Raw genomic sequence first — 24,038 nt, forward strand, 5'->3', positions numbered from 1 at the left:
TGTGGAATACTGGCTAAAAAAACTCACTACCCTCCCTGAAAAGAATCAGGCATTTATTTTAGTTTCCATCAGGTTCATTTTGGAACAAAACTACTTTTTATTTGAGGAGGAGTACTATATACAGGTTAGCGGCACAGCTATGGGAACTAAGTTTGCCCCTAGCTACGCTAACCTGTATAGGGGCCTATGGGAGGAAAAGTGTATATGGGAGAAAAACCCATTTAAGGAACATATAGTGACTTGGGCCCGCTTTATAGATGATATTATATTTATTTGGAAAGGAGGGACGGGAAATATAAAGGAATTTTTGGAATTCATTAAGACCAATGATGTGGACCTTAAATTCACAGAGAAATACAATAAAATAGAGATTGAATTTCTAGACTTAGTTCTATTCCATGAAGGGGAAAAAATAGAAACCAGATTGTATAAAAAAAGAGACTGATAGCAATGGCTTCATTCATGCCACTAGTATTCATCACCCTAGTTGGGTAAAGAAAATCCCTTATGGGCAGTTCCAGAGAATAAAAAGGAACTGTTCACAAGTGGAGGGCTTTGAAAAGGAAGCAGTTTGTCTCAAGAATATATTTTTGGAAAAGGGCTATGGAGAAAGAAGAATAGAGATAGCATATAGGAAACCTAAAAATAAAAATAACACTCCCAATAATAGTATTAAAAACAAAAACACAAAAATAAATAAATATGGCAATGGTGCTAAAGGTAATAACAAAATAGACAAACTTTACTTAATTTCCACGTATAATGAAGGGTCAATGGGTGTTAAATATATTATCCAGAAACATTGGCACATTCTACAGAAAGATTCGATTCTAAATGGGGTGATAGTTAAAAAGCCTCACTTTATTTTCAGAAAGATATAGAATCTAAAAAATATCCTTGCAGATATTGGTAGTGGGGCTAAAGGAGTTTACAAATGTAATAGATTAAATTGTTGTGCTTGTGAACATACCTATAGTAGTAATAAACCCACGAGACAAGTCTTCTCCACATCCAATGGAAAACATTGTGAAATCCAATCACTATGCAATTGCAGAACGGACTATGTGGTCTATTTAATACAGTGTAGTTGTTACCTTCAGTATATAGGTCGCACTACCCGTTACTCACAATCAGAATCCTAAATGTTTAAGGGGTACTATTTTGGAAAGGGGAGGGGATAGGGAACGATCCCTCAGGCAAAGGGAGACATACTAGATCCATCTGTTTAACAGTATGGTTCCATATGGTCTTATTAAGGATATTGACATAGCTGCCTCCCTATACCCACTCCCCCCCCCCACCCTGGGATTGTATTTTATGTTATTTTTTCCCTTTTTGATTCTTTGTTTAACTTTTATATAAACGTAGTATGGTTATTGTATACTCTCCATAGGCTAAATATAATTTTTTGTGTCTTAGGACTTAGTGTACATTAACACACATGTATATAAATATACGTATATATGAATGTGTATATTCTAATGGATATATATATATACAGTATGTGTGTGTTCTGTGAAAAAGCTAGCATCAATTTATTTGCTGTCTTTAAGATGTGACTAGATTTGGCATTATGAGTGAAAAAGCAGCGTTATGGCCCATAACGCTGCTTTTTTCCTAACGCTGCTATTACGAGTCTTGTAGGTATAGGTGTACCGAACACCTTTTAGGCCGTCACGCAGCGTCAGTACCGCACTTTAAAAAAGTCCTTTTTCAATGGGACTTCCATAGAGCCAGTATTACGAGTTTGCCTGGGAGGCCAAAAAGTGAGCGGTACACTCTAAAACCACAAGATCCGTACCACCATCTAAAGTCAGTAGTTATGAGTTTTATGTTACAAAGCTGTACCATAAAACTCATAACTAAAGTGTTAAAAAGTACACTAACACCCATAAACTACCTATTAACCCCTAAACCGAGGCCCTCCCGCATTGCAAACACTAAAATAAAATAATTAACCCCTATTCCACCGCTCCCTGACATCGTCGCCACTATAATAAACCTATTAACCCCTAAACCGCCGCCCTCCCGCATCGCAAACACTATTTAAAGATTATTAACCCCTAATCTGCCATCCGCCAACACCGCTGCTATAATAAACCTATTAACCACTAAACCTCTAGCCCCCCACAACAAAATATACTATAATACATTTTTAACCCCTAAACCTCTGACCTCCCACATCCCTAACTCTACATAAATATATTAATCCCTAAACCTAACCCTAACACCCCCCTAACTTTAACATAATTAAAATAGAGCTAAATTAAACCTACAATTATTAACTAAATAATTCCTATTTCAAACTAAATACTTACTTACCTGTAAAATAAAACCTAAGCTAGCTACAATATTACTAATAGTTATATTGTATCTATCTTAGGTTTTATTTTTATTTCACAGGTAAGTTTGTATTTATTTTAACTAGGTAGAATAGTTAGTAAATAGTTATTAACTATTTTCTAACTACCTAGTTAAAATAAATACAAAGTTGCCTGTAAAATAAAACCTAACCTGCCATACACCAAAAACTAACATTACAATCAAATAAAATAAATTAAATTATTAAAATACAATTTTCTAAATTACAAAAAAACCCACTAAATTACAAAAAATAAAAAATGAAATTATCAAAAATAAAAACGAATTACTCCTAATCTAATAGCCCTATCAAAATAAAAAAGCCCCCTCAAAATAAAAAAACACCTAGCCTACAATAAACTACCAATGGTCCTTAAAGGGACTTTTGTGGGGCATTGCCCCAAAGATAACAGCTCTTTTACATTGCAATACAAAATACAAACAACCCCCCAACAGTAAAACCCACCACCCACCCAACCAAACCCCCAAAATAAAAACCTATCTAAATAAAACTAAGCTAACCATTGCCCTGAAAAGGGCATTTGGATGGGCATTGCCCTTAAATGGGCATTTAGCTCTTTTGTGATGCCCTGAAAAGGGCAATCAGCTCTTTTAGGAATTGCCCAAACCCTATAACTTACAGTTATTGAAGTCCGGACATCCATCCTCATCCAGCTGGCGAAGTCTTCATCGAAGCGGCAAGAAGTCTTCATCCAGGAGGCCTCTTCGATCTTCGTCCATCCGGCGAAGTTCTCATCCAAGCGGAAAGAAGTCTTCATCCAGATGGCATCTTCTATCTTCATCCATCCGGCGCGGAGCGGGTCCATCTTCAAGACATCCAGCACGGAGCATCCTCTTCATTCGGTCGCAAACTGAAGGTTCCCTTTCAAGGACCTTTCAAGATTCTTGAAAAAGCCAAGCTGTGATTGGTGAAAGTGATGTCACAAAAGGGGCGGAGCCTTGTTCCTTACCGGACTAACAGAGCAATTATTGGACATTGTGATACACACAGTCTTTTCCTTGTAGTAGTCTCATTGTATATGCCTTGTGACTTTTTTTGAATAAATTTGTTATACTTTTTAACCACTTCTGATTCATCCTTTGGAGCTGGAACATCATTCTTTGCCTTGCCTCCTATTAGGAGCTTCCTGAATCCTGTGCCTATATATCTTGAGCTTGATTTTGAAGCTCTAGACAATGTTAGTACCTTTCTAGGTTCTGCTGTAAATTTCACATAACCACAGAACTTCACTATATGTTTTTCTTCTTTTTTTCCCTGAGGTTCACCTGCTGAGCATTACCACCATGTTAACCTGGGACTTTTATCCTTTTTTGTGCACCATCACATTTGTTTTTGTATTTTATTGTTCTTTATATTGTGATTTAAGCAAGTTTATATATTGATTTTTTTTGTTCATTTATACATTTATGCTTTTACACTGTTTGTGAGTAAGCATTAGAAGATTAGAACATTTGGGCTATTTATGTCCTATATATGCTCTATGTGTTATTAATACATTTGTGCATTTGTGCTTTTATGTACTGTGACTTAGTTTTAATAGGCAGCGCTTACCTGCTATTGTTGTATTGTATTTATTGTTAGAAGGGAGAATTGGGGATTCTTCTTTCACTTTTGGGTATAGCAGCAGCTCTGCATCTATAGGTCTCTGTTTTATATTTACACTTTTTTATTATTGTGCGTTTTATATTTTATTAATACCTATTTTTGGTGGCGGCTTCACATAGGATCTGGAGCGCTTTTAGACCCTGAGCTTCTTGGGCTGGTCCCTGGATTCTACTTGTGTGTATATGTATATATGTGTACATATGTCTTTATGTGTTTTTATATGTGTATATAAGTCTGTAAATACATATACATGAGTTCCAAAACTGGGGATTAATAACTCCTTATATCCTCCAAACATATAAAAGTTAAAATTCAAAATAAAGGTGTCTGGTGCTATATGGTACTCTTGTCAACATTCAACATACAGTCCATAGTATTCAAGTGCAATATATGCACCCACTTGTCAGGATGCTATATATAACATCCACTAGCCCTATTGCCTTCTTACTGGATTCTGTAAGGTCTCCTATCGAACACGGGCAATCTTTACCTGCCTCTCGTCAGTCGGCTCCTCCCATCCACAGAAGGTGACGTGCAGCAGTACTCATCCACTTAGCAACCAGACACCTGCTCCAACACCCACAGAAGCCAATAGAATATTTGGCGAATCAGCTGGCAACAAATGTAGTAGAAAAAATGAAAAAAAAATAATCAAAAATGTATTGGAAAATTAAAATGGGATGAATTACATCATCTAGGAGGATGCTGTCATAACAGCTAAGTACAAGCATGCGGTGTGGCACTCAATGGCTTACGCGTTTCGGCTTTAGAGAGCCGTAATCATAGCCTGTAGTGCATAGTGTCAGACCTTTTAAAATACACCTTAGTGATTAAAACTAAAACAACGCCCACATGCTAAACCACTTACATTACTCTGTATTTTAACCTCATGTAAACACAGCACAATGAAACACACACAGCTTAATGATAGAATGAATGTGATACAATATAATATAATACAGTGAAAAGCTCCCCAAAATTACAGTTAGAAAGGAAACTCTATGTGCCAGTGTGGCCGGTCATACCAGGTAGCGTGATGCTATTGACAGTGTGTTCTCATGCCACTGTTACAATGATAATCACTATGTTGATCTGCTTGGGACACATGTTACCTAGCACTGAATAATGATAGTATACTGCTAACATATACTTGTAGTGGCTGTAAGCGTGGTATAAGAAGGCAATCCATATAGGGCCTAAATATTTCTTAATTACTGACATATCAGGATGTATCTTAGTATGAATACATAGTAGCAGAGAGTTGCTGGTAGTGAAACTTGTGGAAGTAGGAAATACCTCCATTATCTACCCCTCAATACTAGATATATTGCAGTGCAATGAAATATCTTTTAGGTACTATTGCTATCATGGATCGTCTGCAGGAAACCAGGTTACATCAACTATAAGGGTATCAACTTTATCCATCACTTACCTAAGGTCCATAAATCCCTAGAAAATATTAAGGGACACCCAATTGTCAGCGGAATTGATTCTTTGCTAGGTAATCTATTGGAATGGGTAGATCATATTCTCCAAGCATTAGTAAATTCACTGCCTTCACACCTCCGTGACACTAAACATATCCTCCAAATGATCAAAAATGTGAGGTGGACAGAGGGATCGAGATGGCTTACAATTCACGCTGTTTCACTGTACTCCAGTATCCCTCACAACAAGGGACTGGAGGCCATCTGCTTCTTTCTGGAACACTTCACGGATTTCTCAGAGGAATTCAATGTATACATTGTCAAGGTGGTGGACTTTCTGCTCACCCATAATTTTTTCTATTTGAAGGGGTATACTATCTCCAAACATGTGGAAAAGCCATGGGGGCGAAGTTCGCCCCATCCTATGCAAACTTGTTCCTAGGGTTCTGGGAGTTTTTCCACATCTTTGGGGATGGTAATCCATACAGGCGCTATATATTGCTTTATAAGCGGTATATAGATGACCTGTTATTCATTTGGACTGGTCCGGAGAGTCAGATTGAATAGTTTGTGACATACTTAAATAATAACAAAATGGGTCTGGAGTTTACCTTTGAATTAAATTCAAAATGTATAAACTACTTAGATCTCACTCTTGAGGGGCAACAAAATGGGTCTATTAAAACAATAGCCTATAGGAAACCTATATCAGGAAACTCTGTCCTATGCGGCACAAGTTGTCACCCAAAACATGTCCCACAGGCCATAGCAAAGGGCTAGTTCATTAGATTGAAAAGAAATTGCTCTGATTCTAATGATTTCAATAGGCTCTCAATTGATCTGGAACATAGACTTAAAGAAAGAAAATATCCACGCAATGCTATATCTAATGCAAAAAAAGCCGTGTCCAAAAGATCAAGGGAACGCCTATTGCAATCAAACACTTGTGAAAATAATCATTTTGGCGAAAGCAGTTGGCGAAAACGCACGTCAGGCGTTCGCACTGCTTCTCCTGTATCTACTTAGTCAATATTAGTTTTTAACTTAATTTTGTTGGCCTTAATTGGCACTGGTCTCCTTTATATGGGTTAAATTTAATCTTTTACTGCTACAGTGGATAATAGAATATTGCCTAGAGATATTCCATACTATTTTTAATAATGTGGGCATATTTTTGTGAACTTTAGGGCCTAGACTGCTAGATTTTCTCCTCAAGTCATAGTATCTAAGGCAATAATAGAAAACCTATAAATTAGACCATATAGATACTTTATAAGCATCACTACTTATATGCAGTAGTAACTAATCTCTTGACTCAGGTATACATCTTTATACCTTATTTTCCACAGGAGAAGCATGTGTTAGAGAAACCTGGTGTTCGTTCCTCTCTGGAACACATTTTTATACTTTATCTTTCATTTCTATATATGTTATGGATGATTCTGATATCATTCATTTTAATTAAATTAAACAAGTTCAACACTGAGGATATTTTGGAAACTGACTCCTAGTCAGTTAATTATATCTCTTATCTAAAGGAAACAGTATTTAGATATGATTGTGGTGTTAGGATAAAATATACCTCTCTATTTAAGAACTGATCTTTACCGTTTTTCTTTCATGTGATAATCGCAGATTATCTCAATCACAATATAAAGACCACTGTTCCAACACTGATATATGTATAACTGGTCTTCCAACAACTCCAACATTATCCCAATGTGTAATATATGTATCCGTATGTTTTTGATTCAATTTTAAATATTGACTAATAAAAGTTATATTTTAAACTTTATTAGTTATAGCAGTCCTCTCGGTCCATGTTTTATTTGAGATAAGTCTCCTTTATAAACTGTGCCCCACAATACCTTCTGTTCTTTCCCTTTTATTATCTTGAATAATTATATTTGGGTATTAGGCACTGCCTATTTGAGGATACTTAGGTTTACCCTTTTTGGATAGTATAAGAGACCTTATAATCCCTATTTACCTCCCCTTTGAGAGTTTTTTTTCACCAATGTTCCATAATACGCAAACATTTCCCCATTTTGAATGCGGATAATAGGCTAGTCGAAACAGTTCAGAAGGGTATTAGATGTTCTTACAAAAAAGGTCCAACCTTGGGATCTATTTTATCTCCCACCTTGCTTCCAAATAAAGAACCATCAAACAGTTCCTGGTTGAGACATCTGGGTATGTTTAAGTGTGGAGATTGGAAATGTAAACCCTGTGAATGTTAGGGTCACCATTTCTTTTACAAGTTATAGGCTCATGTATGAATTGCACATCTAAATACGTACAGTAGTATACCTTATTTAATGTGCCCAGTGTAAAATCCAGTACATCGGGCTCACCTCCAGAGATATCAATACTAGAATAAGGGAGCATTTCTCCGCATTTAAAACTACCAGGTCGACAACTCTGATTGTCCAACATTTTGGTATTTATCATAAAGGGGATCTTAATTCCTTTTCATGGTGTGCTAATTCCATACATGAATCTATTATTCCCAGCAGTGAATGGGTTAATCACGTAGCTTCTAAGGTTAATTTTAGCTGTAGTGTAGAGATTACCCTCCCTCCTTAACTTACCCTCCCCCAGACACCTCCCACCACCTGATTCCTCCCAAACAGCTCTCTTCCCTCTCCCACCCCCCACTGGTCACCATCATCTTAGATACTGGCAGTCTGTCAGTATGCATTTTAGTTTTGTTTGTTTTTAATTATTATTACTTTATTATTTTTTCTGCAGTGTAGTGATCCTCCTCAACTCTCCCACCTCCCTGATCCCCCCCCCCCCCCCAAATAGCTCTCTAACCCTCCCCCTCCTACTATTTGCAGCAATCTTTAGTACTGGCAGCTGTCTTTTTTTTTCTTTCTGTAGTGTAGTGGTACCCCCTCCTCCACCCCCCTCTAGCAATCATTATCTAGGGCCCCCCACCCCACATTTTTTTCTGTATTTATTTTTTTCTGCAGTGTAGAACCATCCCACTCCCTAACCCTACCTCCCCTCTGCTGATTTACAGATGAGACTCCTGGAGCTTGCTGCAGCTTGGACGTATATATATCATATGGTACGATAGGAAAAAAGTGAAGCAGGGCCGATCCAGGAAGCTATAGACCAGTTAGTCTGACATTAATAGTAGGGAAGATACTTAAAGGTATTATAAGTGATTATATTGATGAGTATATTAGTGTAAACAAGATTATGGGGTCGATTTAACAAGCAGCGGATGCTGCTTTCCATGCCGGAAGTTTCGGCTTGCCGGAAACGTAAGTTAAGAAGTAGCAGTCATTTAGGTGGCAGACTGCAATTATCCCAATCCGATTGGGATGATTGACACCCCAGGCTAGTGTCCGATTGGCTGCGAATGTGCAGGGGACGGCATTGCACAAGCATTTCACAAGCTGTCGGCATTTAGCAATGTCGGGCAGACAGGATTCGCTACAGGGAATCATGTCCGCCCGGCACTTGATAAATGTACCCCTTTGAGTTCAAATCAGCATGGTTTTATGAGAAATAAATTATGTGAAACTAATCTAGTTAGATTCTACGAGGCAGTAAGTAAAGATATAGATAAAGGCGAATCAGTGGATGTGATATATTTGGATTTTGCAAAGGCGTTTGATACAGTGCCACATGAGAGATTAATATACAAAATAAAGAGACTAGGAATAGCTGAAAATGTTAGCTGATGGATAAATAACTGGATAAAAGACAGGGAGCAACTAATAGAAGTAAACGGATCATACTCAGATTAGACAAAGGTAATCAGTGGAGTCCCCCAGGGATCAGTACTGGGCCTTGTTTTTTATTATATTTTTAGCAAGGATTAAATAGCAAAATCTATATTTTTTGCAGATGATACAAAGTTGTGTAAGGTCATAAGGTCAGGGTAGGATGAATTTGCTTTACAAGGGAATCTACAAAAATGGGCAGGTAAATGGAAAATGAGATTTAATACTGGAAAATGCAAGGTTCTACATTTTGAAGTAAAAATAAGCAGACAATCTATTATTTAAATGGGACTAGACTTAGTCAAACAGAAGAGGAAAGGGATTTGGGAGTAGTAATAGATAATAAGTTCAAGATGGGTGCACAATGCAGGGCAAGCGGCTTCTAAGGCTATTAAGATACTAGCATGCCTTAAAAGAGGCATTGATGCAAAGGAAGAAAGCATAATTCTGTCACTATATAAATCCCTGGTAAGACCTCACCTTGAGTATGGAGTGCAGTTCTGGAGTTAGCCAAACTGGGTCTGTTTTCTCTAGAAAAAGGTGCTTGAGAGGTGACATGATTACTTTATATAAATATATTCAAGGCCCATATAGATTTGTTTTTGACAAGAGGTCACAATTTAAGGCTGGATGAAAGGAGATTTAATCTCCTGCAATGTAAAAGTTTTTTCACTGTAATAGCAATCAAATTCTGGAACTCATTACCTGAGGAGGTAGTAAATGCCAATACCTTAGATATATTTAAAAATGGTTTAGATACATTTCTGTCTAGAAATATAATTCAGGGATATTTTATTGCTTGTGTTAAATGGGTCACCTTTTACTGGGACTATTTTAAGCTCAACTGTAGCTTTTTTGTAAGTATATTAAGATTTGATTAGGTTGAACTCGATGATCTTCTGTCTTCTGTTAACATCATCTACTTTGTTACTATGTATATATACGTCCTTTTAGTTAAGGGGGTTAATGCAGCATTTGAATGCAAAAATAATATGCTCACATTTAATTAGGCTATTTTATTTTGCCTTGCAAACTTAGTGGTTAAACACATAGCTAAAGTCCTACCAAGGACAACAACGCATTGGAATTCATGAGCAGAATACCAAATTACTACTCATATCATGTTGAGAGAGATATTAGTAAACCACCGGATGCCACTGGCATATGCTCACCAATGCCTGGTTGCTTCTTGGTTTGGAGCTACAATACTTGCAGCATCCAAGCAGGAGTTTACCAAAATGTTAAACCCCTTCACAAAGGTTAAACACAAATTAAGCTTAAAAAAAAAGAGAGAAGTGCTCAACCTGGGAATGAACAATAGCATAATAGCTTGTTCTATGGCTAGTTACCACCCAAGAAGCAGCCTCTTTTTGCTCAACATGTGCCTTTCACAGAGAAGAACTTTCCTGAAGCATATCAGTCTGATCCTGACTTCACAGTACAGTCCAGCCCCGAAATACCAGGCAATCCCTTTGTGAACGAGAGAAACAGCAAAACCCAGGATGTACGTTTCGGCCTACTGTAGGCCTAGTCAGTGAGGTGCAGCCATATCCCTCTAGGCACACTGAGCAACGGGTCCACGTCTAGATTCCTGCATCATACTTAGGTAAACTTCCCTAAGTGTCATAATTTGCATAAATAAAAAGAGAGAAGTGCTCAACCTGGGAACGAACAATAGCATAATAGCTTGTTCTATGGCTAGTTACCACCCAAGAAGCAGCCTCTTTTTGCTCAACATGTGCCTTTCACAGAGAAGAACTTTCCTGAAGCATATCAGTCTGATCCTGACTTCACAGTACAGTCCAACCCCCGAAATACCAGGCAATCCCTCTCTGAACGAGAGAAACAGCAAAACCCCTGACGTACGTTTCGGCCTACTGTGGGCCTCGTCAGTGAGGTGCAGCCATATCCCTCTAGGCACACTGAGCAACGGGTCCACGTCTAGATTCCCGCATCATACTTAGGTAAACTTCCCTAAGTGTCATAATTTGCATAAATAAAAAGAGAGAAGTGCTCAACCTGGGAACGAACAAAAGCATAATAGCTTGTTCTATGGCTAGTTACCACCCAAGAAGCAGCCTCTTTTTGTTCAACATGTGCCTTTCACAGAGAAGAACTTTCCTGAAGCATATCAGTCTGATCCTGACTTCACAGTACAGTCCAGCCCCGAAATACCAGGCAATCCCTCTCTGAACGAGAAAAACAGCAAAACCCCAGACGTACGTTTCGGCATAATGTGGGCCTCGTCCGTGAGGTGCAGCCATATCCCTTTAGGGACACTGAGCAACGGGTCCATGTCTAGATTCCCACATCACACTTAAGGAGACTTCCCTAAGTGTCATAATTTGCATAAATAAAAAGAGAGAAGTGCTCAACCTGGGAACGAACAAAAGCATAATAGCTTGTTCTATGGCTAGTTACCACCCAAGAAACAGCTTCTTTTTGCTCAACATGTGCCTTTCACAGAGAAGAACTTTCCTGAAGCATATCAGTCTGATCCTGACTTCACAGTACAGTCCAGCCCCGAAATACCAGGCAATCCCTCTCTGAACGAGAGAAACAGCAAAACCCCAGATGTATGTTTCGGCATAATGTGGGCCTCGTCCGTGAGGTGCAGCCATATCCCTTTAGGCACACTGAGCAACGGGTCCATGTCTAGATTCCCACATCACACTTAGGGAGACTTCCCTAAGTGTCATAATTTGCATAAATAAAAAGAGAGAAGTGCTCAACCTGGGAACGAACAAAAGCATAATAGCTTGTTCTATGGCTAGTTACCACCCAAGAAACAGCCTCTTTTTGCTCAACATGTGCCTTTCACAGAGAAGAACTTTCCTGAAGCATATCAGTCTGATCCTGACTTCACAGTACAGTCCAGCCCCGAAATACCAGGCTATCCCTCTCTGAACGAGAGAAACAGCAAAACCCCAGACGTACGTTTCGGCCTACTGTGGGCATCATCAGTTAGGTGCAGCCATATCCCTCTAGGCACACTGAGCAACGGGTCCACGTCTAGATTCCCGCATCACACTTAGGGAGACTTCCCTAAGTGTCATAATTTGCATAAATAAAATGAGAGAAGTGCTCAACCTGGGAACGAACAATAGCATAATAGCTTGTTCTACGGCTAGTTACCACCCAAGAAGCAGCCTCTTTTTGCTCAACATGTGCCTTTCACAGAGAAGAACTTTCCTGAAGCATATCAGTCTGATCCTGACTTCCCAGTACAGTCCAACCCCGAAATACCAGGCTATCCCTCTCTGAACGAGCAACAGCAAATCCCCAGACGTACGTTTCGGCCTACTGTGGGCATCATCAGTGAGGTGCAGCCATATCCCTCTAGGCACACTGAGCAACGGGTCCACGTCTAGATTCCCGCATCACACTTAGGGAGACTTCCCTAAGTGTCATAATTTGCATAAATAAAATGAGAGAAGTGCTCAACCTAGGAACGAACAATAGCATAATAGCTTGTTCTACGGCTAGTTACCACCCAAGAAGCAGCCTCTTTTTGCTCAACATGTGCCTTTCACAGAGAAGAACTTTCCTGAAGCATATCAGTCTGATCCTGACTTCCCAGTACAGTCCAGCCCTGAAATACCAGGCAATCCCTCTCTGAACGAGAGAAACGGCAAAACCCCATACGTACGTTTCGGCCTACTGTGGGCCTCGTCAGTGAGGTGCAGCCATATCCCTCTAGGCACACTGAGCTAGCTTAGGCTAGTACTGCAAAAATAAAGCATTTAATTTTTACTTTAGTATCTCACTTATTGTGCATATTAGCGTTTTGTTGTTGTTTTGTTTTATATATTTAATGTCTCAGTAGAAATAAAATAAAACAAATGTAACAGTATTATTTATGCAGCATTTTTCTTCCCAGTGGAAGTCGAAGCACTTAACCAGTAATTCTTGTCTAATAATGTTGTTCTCAGCTGTACAAATTTGCCGTGGGAGTCCCTAGACTTTTTTAGATAATATCAGAGAGAATTATATTAGAAGTGTGAGGAAATATTTATGGCAACAGTTTAATTCTCAAAAATTCCCCATCACAGAGAGAAATCTGTCCTTACATAAATAGTACCTATGACAACTAGAAGTTCCTTTTAACATGATCTGTGTAATTACTTCAACTTATTGCTATTATATAATTCAATAGACTAAATTTAGCAAAATTACAATACATATTTCTGGTTTTAAATGATTATTTTCTGTTCATCTTTAGAAGGTTTTTTTTTTACTTTGGTTACCCATTCAATGACATGCATAAGATACAGCATGCTCAAATCAGGAGAGTGCCCACAAAACTATTAATATAAAACCATTCGGCTATATTACGAGTTTTTCATTATGAGCTGTGCTGTGCTAATGAGCCGTTTTGTCTCACTGCTCACTTACCTACAGCGCTGGTATTACGGGTTTTTACAAACCCGGCGTTAACAGGCAAGAAGTGAGCATTGAGCAAAATTAAGGCCTAGATTTAGAGTTCGGCGTTATCCGTAAAAACCAGCGTTAGAGGCTCCTAACGCGGGTTTCTTACGCACTCCGGTATTTAGAGTTTATTTACCGCCACTCAAAATACACCTAACGCTCACCTTTCTACCGCCACCTCAGACCCAGTAGTAAACATATACCGCAAAAAAAAACATCCACGAATCACAAAACAAATATTACACAAAGTACACTTACACTCATACAAACACAACACTATCTTTATTTTTCTTATTTTTTATTTTTTCGTTAAAATACAAAGGATTAAAGTTGCGAGATCTCTGGTGTTTGAAAAAAATCCACACAAATCCATTTTCCCATTGACTTACATGTACATACGGGAAAAGACCCTCATATACCTACATCTAACGAATAACATTATCACAAACATACACTCATCGATGCATACAAACAATATACACCACATGACATACACAAAATATTTATTTATTACAAAAAGAACACGATTTATTTACTTTTTCACACAAGATCATGACGTCACTCACTTTACGAGGAAAACCAGTCTTAGAAAAAAAAATAGAAATCTTTGGAGCCTCCATTGACTTCTATTGGGAAGACGTGCTCGTGCACGCGAAACCCTCATTTCCCTAACGCACGCAAATAGCGTAGACTGAAAAACTCCAAATACCAGCGCTAGAAAATACATGATTTCATGCGTTAGACCCAGCTATGATAAATAGATCAAGAAATGACTATTTCCCTATGGTGGACTTATGTTTTTTAATATTAAATATTCACCACACCATAAATCTTTTTAACACTTTTAGATTACATCAACTACAAATCCCCATCACTAGTAACACATTATTATTTCAATAAAATTACATTTACAATTAAAATAAAATTCAATACACATTTCTGGATTCACAAACACTACACAATGGGAAACATCTCTCATTTACCTTTATTATTGCATTTCAGTTATTCAACTCATATGCTTGCAGCAACTGCATATCTACATAGGCTTAACACATAATCACTCATGGATGCACATACATTACGTTTAACATTCACTCATACATGTGCATTCAAATGATGGGGGAAAAACACATTACATTCTCTCTAGGAATCACAAAACACAACATATGGATTTTACTGTACTTTTAACATCATGATTCCATCACCAGAAACCATTAGGAATTACGTACAACACGAACATCATTACACCAGATTACAGATGTCACTTTATGGGAAGGAACAACAATGCCAGACCGCTATATAGAAGTCAGCATATGTGGGACACAATCACAATATATACGTACATGTACATAACACGCATCACCCATCACGCAACCACAAAGCACACATTTAGATTTTATTCAGCACACAATAACAATGTAGCACAATACAACAACACAATGAGGATTTCACAACTACATAGGCAGGTTAATAATATCATGACGTCATTACAAGATTCAACCATACACATCACAGATTCACCACTGTACCGCCCCTTTAGGAACTTTAACACTCAATACTACAATACAACATATACGTAAACCACACTTTTGAACAGCATTATTATGGAGATTTCAATGGGACAATTAAGAAATATTGTCAGATTGCAAATCAATTATATATACAATACTACAGATGGCAGCCGGAAGTTATTCAGTATTCGTGCAATTTTTATGGGACGCATACAATATTGTCAGATATAAAATCACTTATATATACAATACTACAGATGACAGCCGGAAGTTATTCAGTATTAGTGCCATTTGAATGGGACGCATACAATATTGACAGCTCGGCAATCACTTATATATACAATACTACAGATGGCAGACGGGAAGTTATTCAGTATTAGTGCGATTTGAAAGGGACGCATACAATATTGACATCTCGGCAATCACTTATATACACAATACTACAGATGACAGCCGGAAGTTATTCAGTATTAGTGCCATTTTAATGGGACGCATACAATATTGACATCTCGGCAATCACTTATATATACAATACTACAGATGACAGCCGGAAGTTATTCAGTATTAGTGCCATTTGAAAGGGACGCATACAATATTGACATCTCGGCAATCACTTATATATATAATACTACAGATGGCAGACGGGAAGTTCGGAATTATTATTGCGATTTTAAAGGGACGCATACAATATTGACTGCTCGGCAATCACTTATATATACAATACTACAGATGGCAGACGGGAAGTTCGGAATTATTATTGCGATTTGAAAGGGACGCATACAATATTGACATCTCGGCAATCACTTATATATCCAATACTACAGATGGCAGCCGGAAGTTATTCAGTATTAGTGCCATTTTAATGGGACGCATACAATATTGACAGCTCGGAAATCACTTATATATACAATACTACAGATGGCAGATGTTACTTTATCGTTTACAAACAATATTGCATCAACATTGATCGATCACATTCGATGCACATTATACACAACTATGCACTTTCATTCATGTTAGCCTGGACGTGTGCTTGTTACTATAAGATCGCGTTTAAGAAATATTGATTACGCATATGATCAAACATTACAAACATGCACTGTATGTGTGATATTTGACACTTTCACATTGAGAATCATTGTTTGAAACTAACATTTCAGCAAACAACAAATAAACGCCCACTGTGAAAGCATTCGCGCCGCTCACATACAAACAAGTGAATACAATTAGCAATCATTACAAACTCACTACCATTGGACTAATTGTACTATAAATCCCCCAAACAACATGGCCAATGCATCACTTGTGATCCACATCAGATCAAGTGCATACCTTGTTACGCTGTTTTGAAAGATGGATGACGATGACATGGTAGACGCTGCTGGTGGTGCTATTGGCGAACTAGCTGTTGGTCGAATCAGGCAGCCTCGGAGGCTCAGACCGAGACGAAGGGGTCGTCTGGTTCGAGGTCCTCGTGTCTACAGGGTGAGACCCACCTTGGAAAACAAGTATCGGCTCGATCGCGAACAGCTCATTGGCCTTTACGAGCTTCTTAAACCTCATTTGGAGCCACGTATACAAATAAGGACTGCTGTTCCCCCCATGAGTAAGATGCTAAGCTGTCTATACGTCCTGGCCTCCGGGAGTTTTCAATCCGGAGAACTGTACATGCATGGCCTGGCTCAAGGTACATTCTCTGGGGTGTTTGATAACTTTCTGAACGCCATGGTACGGATCAGTAAGCATTACATAGGATTCCCACAGAATGATGGTGATTGGAGGCGCCTGAAGCAGGAATTCTTTGATATTGCTCAATTGCCCAATGTCTTGGGAGCCATTGATTGTACCCACATTGCGCTGCGTGCTCCAATTGATGACTTGCCCTTCAGAAATCGCAAACATTTTCATAGCCTCAACGTGCAGTATGTTTGTGACGCACGGATGAGGATTATGCATGTGTATGCGAATTTTGGAGGGGCTTGTCATGATGCCCGCATCCTCTCTCTGTCGTCCCTGTGGAGACAGTTTGAGGAAAGACAAATGCCCCCTGGTTATCTCGTTGGTGAGTATTTGTGCACAACATGGTTAATTATTTTGACAATTGCCCCTGTATTTTTTAACTGTTAGCGTCATGTTCAGCTATAGGATTAAATTTAACCATTTGTTATTTACAGACGCTAATGTCTAGTTTTATTGAAAAGCAGATATGTATCATGTCTTACCTTAAGTGTTCATATAGAGAATGCAATGTAACCATGTAGTTAGCATTTTACACAAGGTTTGGTTTAGTAGAAATACGCATATGTAGCATGTCTTAGATGAAATGGCAAGATATTATCTCATGCAATTTAACCCTGTCATTGTCTTTTTCCGCTAATGTCTAGTTTTATTGAAAAGCAGATATGTAGCATGTCTTACCTTAAGTGTTCATATAGAGAATGCAATGTAACCATGTAGTTAGCATTTTACACAAGGTTTGGTTTAGTAGAAATACGCATATGTAGCATGTCTTAGATGAAATGGCAAGATATTATCTCATGCAATTTAACCCTGTCATTGTCTTTTTCCGCTAATGTCTAGTTTTATTGAAATGCAGATATGTAGCATGTCTTACCTTAAGTGTTCAGATAGAGAATGCAATGTAACCATGTAGTTAGCATTTTACACAAGGTTTGGTTTAGTAGAAATACGCATATGTAGCATGTCTTAGATGAAATGGCAAGATATTATCTCATGCAATTTAACCCTGTCATTGTCTTTTTCCGCTAATGTCTAGTTTTATTGAAATGCAGATATGTAGCATGTCTTACCTTAAGTGTTCATATAGAGAATGCAATGTAACCATGTAGTTAGCATTTTACACAAGGTTTGGTTTAGTAGAAATACGCATATGTAGCATGTCTTAGATGAAATGGCAAGATATTATCTCATGCAATTTAACCCTGTCATTGTCTTTTTCTGCTAATGTCTAGTTTTATTGAAATGCAGATATGTAGCATGTCTTACCTTAAGTGTTCAGATAGAGAATGCAATGTAACCATGTAGTTAGCATTTTACACAAGGTTTGGTTTAGTAGAAATACGCATATGTAGCATGTCTTAGATGAAATGGCAAGATACAGATTTATATATAAATTTTTTTTTTTTTTTTTATGTTTCTGACAACTTTTAATATGGATTATGGTTTTTAAAAAATATATTTATACAACAATATACTAGTTTAAGTATTCTGTTTGAATTATGTTCTGTTCTAAATTTATAGGTGATTCTGGGTACATGAGCCGGCCTTGGCTCATTACCCCCTTGCGTAGCCCAACTGATGTGTCTGAGGAGCGCTACAATAGGGCTCATAAGAGAACCAGGGCGGTGGTTGAAAGGATGTTCGGGCTCCTGAAGATGAGATTCAGGTGCCTGGACCGTTCTGGAGGAGCACTCCAGTACAACCCAAAGAAGGTGGCTAAGATCGTTGTAGCCTGTAGCGTCCTGCATAATATTGCACAGCGGGCTGGGATGCTGCAGGCCGTCCCGGTGGACAGAGACCTCCTCAGAGATGAGGAGGATGATCCTGTTCTAGAGGGGGAATTCCAGGACGAGGGACTTGATGTCAGAGCAGACGTCATCAACCGCCACTTTAGACGGTAAATAATAGAAGTTACACTGGAGTATTTTCAATAGATGTGAACTCTAGGGAAATGACAAGTAGAGAATTGTGCAAACATGTTAGTATTGATCAAATGTTAGAATAATCTTTATTTCTCATAATATAGGTGATGCTCTGGGCATTGGGTCCTATAGCGAGTCTTTGCCACCTGGTTTTTAAAGAGGACATCAGATGGTAAGTAGAAATGTATGGACTGTTGCTGGCATGATTTGTACACAAATACATCATATGGCATACATTTTTAAAAATATAACTTTGTTTACACATTACTTAAAATGTACATAATCAGAAAGGGATACTCTAGAATGACTATGGTTCAATGTCACACAGAGGTTTGTTCTGCTCAATATGACTCATCTTCACACTTGATAGAAAATAACATAGGTTCATACACAGGCTTAGTAAGCTAGTGATAGATATTTATTATGAAATGGGGGGTGGGAGAGGGGTACAGAACTGATTCACACACTTGTATGAAATCTTTATATATAATTTCTTACATTAGGGAGATGACTTAATCTAAAGACTGAAAGGGAACAATTTGAAGCCTGACAGTGAAGATTTCCAAGACTGACAGTGGGGAAAAAGCCAAGATTGAAATTGAAGTATACCAATGGGATCATGTCTGGCATTATATTTCAATTCTGCTGACCTTGAAAACCATACAAATACATGTTCACATGGTAAGTGCAAACTATTTGATAGAATAAGGCTGTGGAGACATCCTATTGGAGACACTTAGATGATTTTCTATTTTGTAGATGGTATTTCCCAGTCCTCTATTTAATGAACTGATGAATAATACACCTATTGAAGATCAACTGTTTACCCCTGAATTGACTTTCAAAGACCATGCATTGTCCAGGTTGGTGTACCAATGCATGCTAGTGAAGACTGTAGAATATTAGTAGCTTACATACATTAGTCATATTTAGTTCTTAATTAGATATTTAGGGATCACAATCAGACACTTAGATGATTTTACTTTTTTAGATGGTATTTCCCAGTCCTCTATTTAATGAACTGATGAATAAGACACCTATTGAAGATCAACTGTTTACCCCTGAATTGACTTTCAAAGACCATGCATTGTCCAGGTTGGTGTACCAATGCATGCTAGTGAAGACTGTAGAATATTAGTAGCTTACATACATTAGTCATATTTAGTTCTTAATTAGATATTTAGGGATCACAATCAGACACTTAGATGATTTTACTTTTTTAGATGGTATTTCCCAGTCCTCTATTTAATGAACTGATGAATAAGACACCTATTGAAGATCAACTGTTTACCCCTGAATTGACTTTCAAAGACCATGCATTGTCCAGGTTGGTGTACCAATGCATGCTAGTGAAGACTGTAGAATATTAGTAGCTTACATACATTAGTCATATTTAGTTCTTAATGAGATATTTAGGGATCACAATCAGAAAAAGGAATACATATTATAGTTGATATAGAGGTATTTGAATGGACATGAAATATTACATTTATGTTCAGCATACATATATTGTTTACATGTGATATACATTATTATGTATAATTTTAATTTTTGATATTTAAATATAATTTTTAATCAACAATATAATGGTGTATGTATTTCATTAATTTAAAATCAATGTAATGATTATCTTTAAAAAATGTTGATCAAAGTTAGAGCATAGACACCATATGATTTTAAATGTATTTTATGAATATTTTACAACGTGTGTATTAACTTTGTTCCATTTTTATTATTTGTCATTTCAGATTGGCATCTGATGACTTCCTGGAATATTTAATTATTTTCTATTAAATATATATCAATATAATCTGTAAATAAATAAAACTTGGACTCCCATGACTGGTAGTTGGCTATTTGACAAGCACATGCATAAGAGAAAATAATGCATTAATAGTAGAAAATAAAAATCTTCAGAGAATATTAAAAGATATCTTTTAACATTAATTGGGGAGTCATATTCTTCAATGCTTTTATATTGAAAAAGTATATATTAAAAATATTTAGGATATGTATTAATATTATGATTGTTTTAACATTTAATAAGATGAAGTGGTTCAATTACATGAAAGTGACAGTGTTGTTGAATGTAAAAAGAATTGTATAAGATCATGTATCTTCCTTAGGTATCTCAAAACATTATTAGAAAATATTTTACAATTATTACATTTATAAATGGTAGGTCATTTAACTTGATATTTTTAAAAAATTAGTTATTGGATGCCAGGTTAATCTATGTAATTTTCTAGTGGAGTCATTTAACTATACTTAGTAATATTATGTATTTATTACAATCTTACCTCTTGGGTTAGATATCAAATATCTATATAGAATGTAATTTCCCCTTTAGTTTATTTTGTCAATGTTAAATCAAAATACAATATGTTTGGGTCCTTAAAGGGGTCATTCAAAATGTATATTTTGTATACATTGTTACAAATATCATACAAGAATTTAAACATATTTAGAATGTACTATAGAATTACATTCAGTCTTTAAATATACTTGTTAAAATAAAAATAAATGCACATATCTTAGTCAATGATATAAGGCATCTATATGCAAACAACAATCAGCATCAAAATAGCCTATGTAGAGATGTATTTAATCCACGAATATATATAATTACAATATAATGATTGAATAACAAAACATATTAAGTTGGTCAAATATAAGATTATGATACAAAATGCATACATAACATATAGCTTAATGTCCCTCTACGCTGAAGGCTAAAAAAGACCTCATTTAATAAATATATTTCAGTCAGTGTGTAAAACAATCTAGAAGTTAATCTAAATTTGCTTTACTCATATGTTAGACTCATTTAGCAAAAGGAAGGTGCCTAGGTTTATGATATATTAAGCATTATTGTGAAATGTTTATTTAAAGGGACATGAACTCAAAATATACTTAAAGGTAGCCATTTAAAAAAACAATGATTTATACATTCTGAATGAGTATTCTATTTTAATCAACTTTAAAACTTGTCTCATATTATGAATGCTCATTGTGATGTTGCTATCATTACTTTAGAAATAAGGCAGTAAATAGCTAATTTATTTGCTTCAGTACTCTGGACAGAACTTGATTGTTTGGAATAATTGATGCAACAATCGTCAAGGACAACCCAGGTTTTTATTAAACAATTGTCCGTAATATAAAATATCATTATTGATTTGCAAAGAAACATAACAAGATAACTTAACATTTGATAATCGTATTAAATAATAAAGTTGATTAACATTTCATGCTCAATCACCAATGGTAAATTTGTTTGGACAGTGTCCCTTTAAGAGATTTAAAGAGTGTATTTACTTCTCTTCCTATCTTGACATACTTTGCTTGAAAAGCATATCGAGATAGGCTCAGTAGATGAAGATTGGTGGATGCACAGAGATGCCTTATGTGATTGTCTCAACCATGTGCATTTAAATTTCTTCTGTTGAGGATATATAAATACTAAGAGAAAATGATTTACAGTTTAAAGTCTAAACAATCTTCTATCTCTACAGATCATTTGATACAATTGTTTGTTTGTAATGTCTCTTTAAAACTAAAGACGCCATTGCACAATAACATATATGAGCACTTCAGAGAAATACAAGCTCGAGGTTTATTTGCGAATAACAAAGCTGTAGTTTAACATTTATAAACAGATTATCCAAGTTACTGACATTCTAACTGGAATTTTAACATTAATAAATATTGCGTGGGAAACGCATCTTCAAACACCAGATTAGCATATTTAAACATTAGTGTAATGTCACGCAATAGCACACAATCAATGTGCATTATAAATACATTTAATAGAGCAATGTCAATACTTCACAATAAATTTATTTAAAGAACAATAAAGACATACAATATTAAATGTGTATTTGTATTAAAGAAACAGACCGTTATTAAACCGAGAAATGTCTACAACATTAATAATGTGACAGGATTAGATTTTAAAGAGTATTTAATCATTAATATTTCACGGATCCCGGATATTAAATCTGCGTCACACATATCCGCATGACAGGCCCATGAGTTACAAATAAGTCTACATGAAAAATGAAGTTACAGCACCACCAAGCGGTATGTGTAAGGAAGTTACTAAGATATGAAACATTAAGGAACGGCCAATCAGAGTTCATCACACAAACACAACTTGAGTCAGGATGGTCTCACAGACATTATAACAATATTTCAAACTTTTATCCAATCAGATGTACAGATAAATTGTCCCATGGTGCATCTCATGTTTACTTCACCATATAAAAGTCCATTACACGTTGCCATCTTTGTCAGTTCTCTAATGCCTGCAGGCAGTTTATATTATTATAATATATTTATTGGACAACCCAGCAGGCATGTCAGTTCCCAGGTTCACCAAGGAGGAGAGCGCTGCACTGGTCCACGCCGTCAAGGACTTTTATCCCCAGCTGTTTGGGAACAAGAGGAGCTTGACAGATGCGCCTGTTAAGAAGGCCCTCTGGGAGTCTATCACCAATGCGGTTAGATTGGTGTGTGACGTCCAGAGGACCCAGGATCAGATCATGAGGAGATTCGGAGATATGAGGTTGCGTTTATCGAAAAAAGTCAACCTCATAAGGGACTGGGTACAAGCCCGTAAAAGAGGGGGCCAAAGAAAGGCCCCGCGGAAACTGTACCTACTCCCTTATGAGGTGACTTTATGCGAGCTCCTCAATCTCCGGGTCCCCAAAAGATTTAGATCATCGCCATCCTCGGCCTCCTCTTCTTCCCTCCCAGCTGCGGGATCTGAAAGTCCTGACGCGGGGGACAGGGCAGATGCTTCTCCGTCCGGTGGCCTGGGAGGAGCCGATAGAGAATCTGAACCAGGTAATTATCCAACTTCATATAATATTTATAATGTTAAAAATCAAAAATGTGTATTTAGTCAGATACTAAACCTATACAGATCTCACAACATACACTACATATGATGTTTAGATATCTGATTTTAGATTATTGACACATGAAATAGGAATGATGTTTCTTGCGCTCTACAGAATATGCGTCACAGAGCGGAAATGTAATTTCGCATCCACGTTAACATGGGTTTGCGGAAAGTGGCATTGCTTTATACATGTTGTTCAAATGACGGATGCGTAATTCCGCTTGGAATCATTGCGCAATGATCGCGAAAATGGCATTTCTCATCCACGTTAACATGGGTTTGCGGAAAGTGGCATTGCTTTATACATGTTGTTAAAAATTAAATGGAAATTCTTAGATTAGTGAAGAATACAGTATTCTTATTTTAAATATTATATCTA

Source organism: Bombina bombina, chromosome 2 (genome assembly GCF_027579735.1).
Source record: "Bombina bombina isolate aBomBom1 chromosome 2, aBomBom1.pri, whole genome shotgun sequence".
Classification (NCBI taxonomy): Eukaryota; Metazoa; Chordata; class Amphibia; order Anura; family Bombinatoridae; genus Bombina; species Bombina bombina.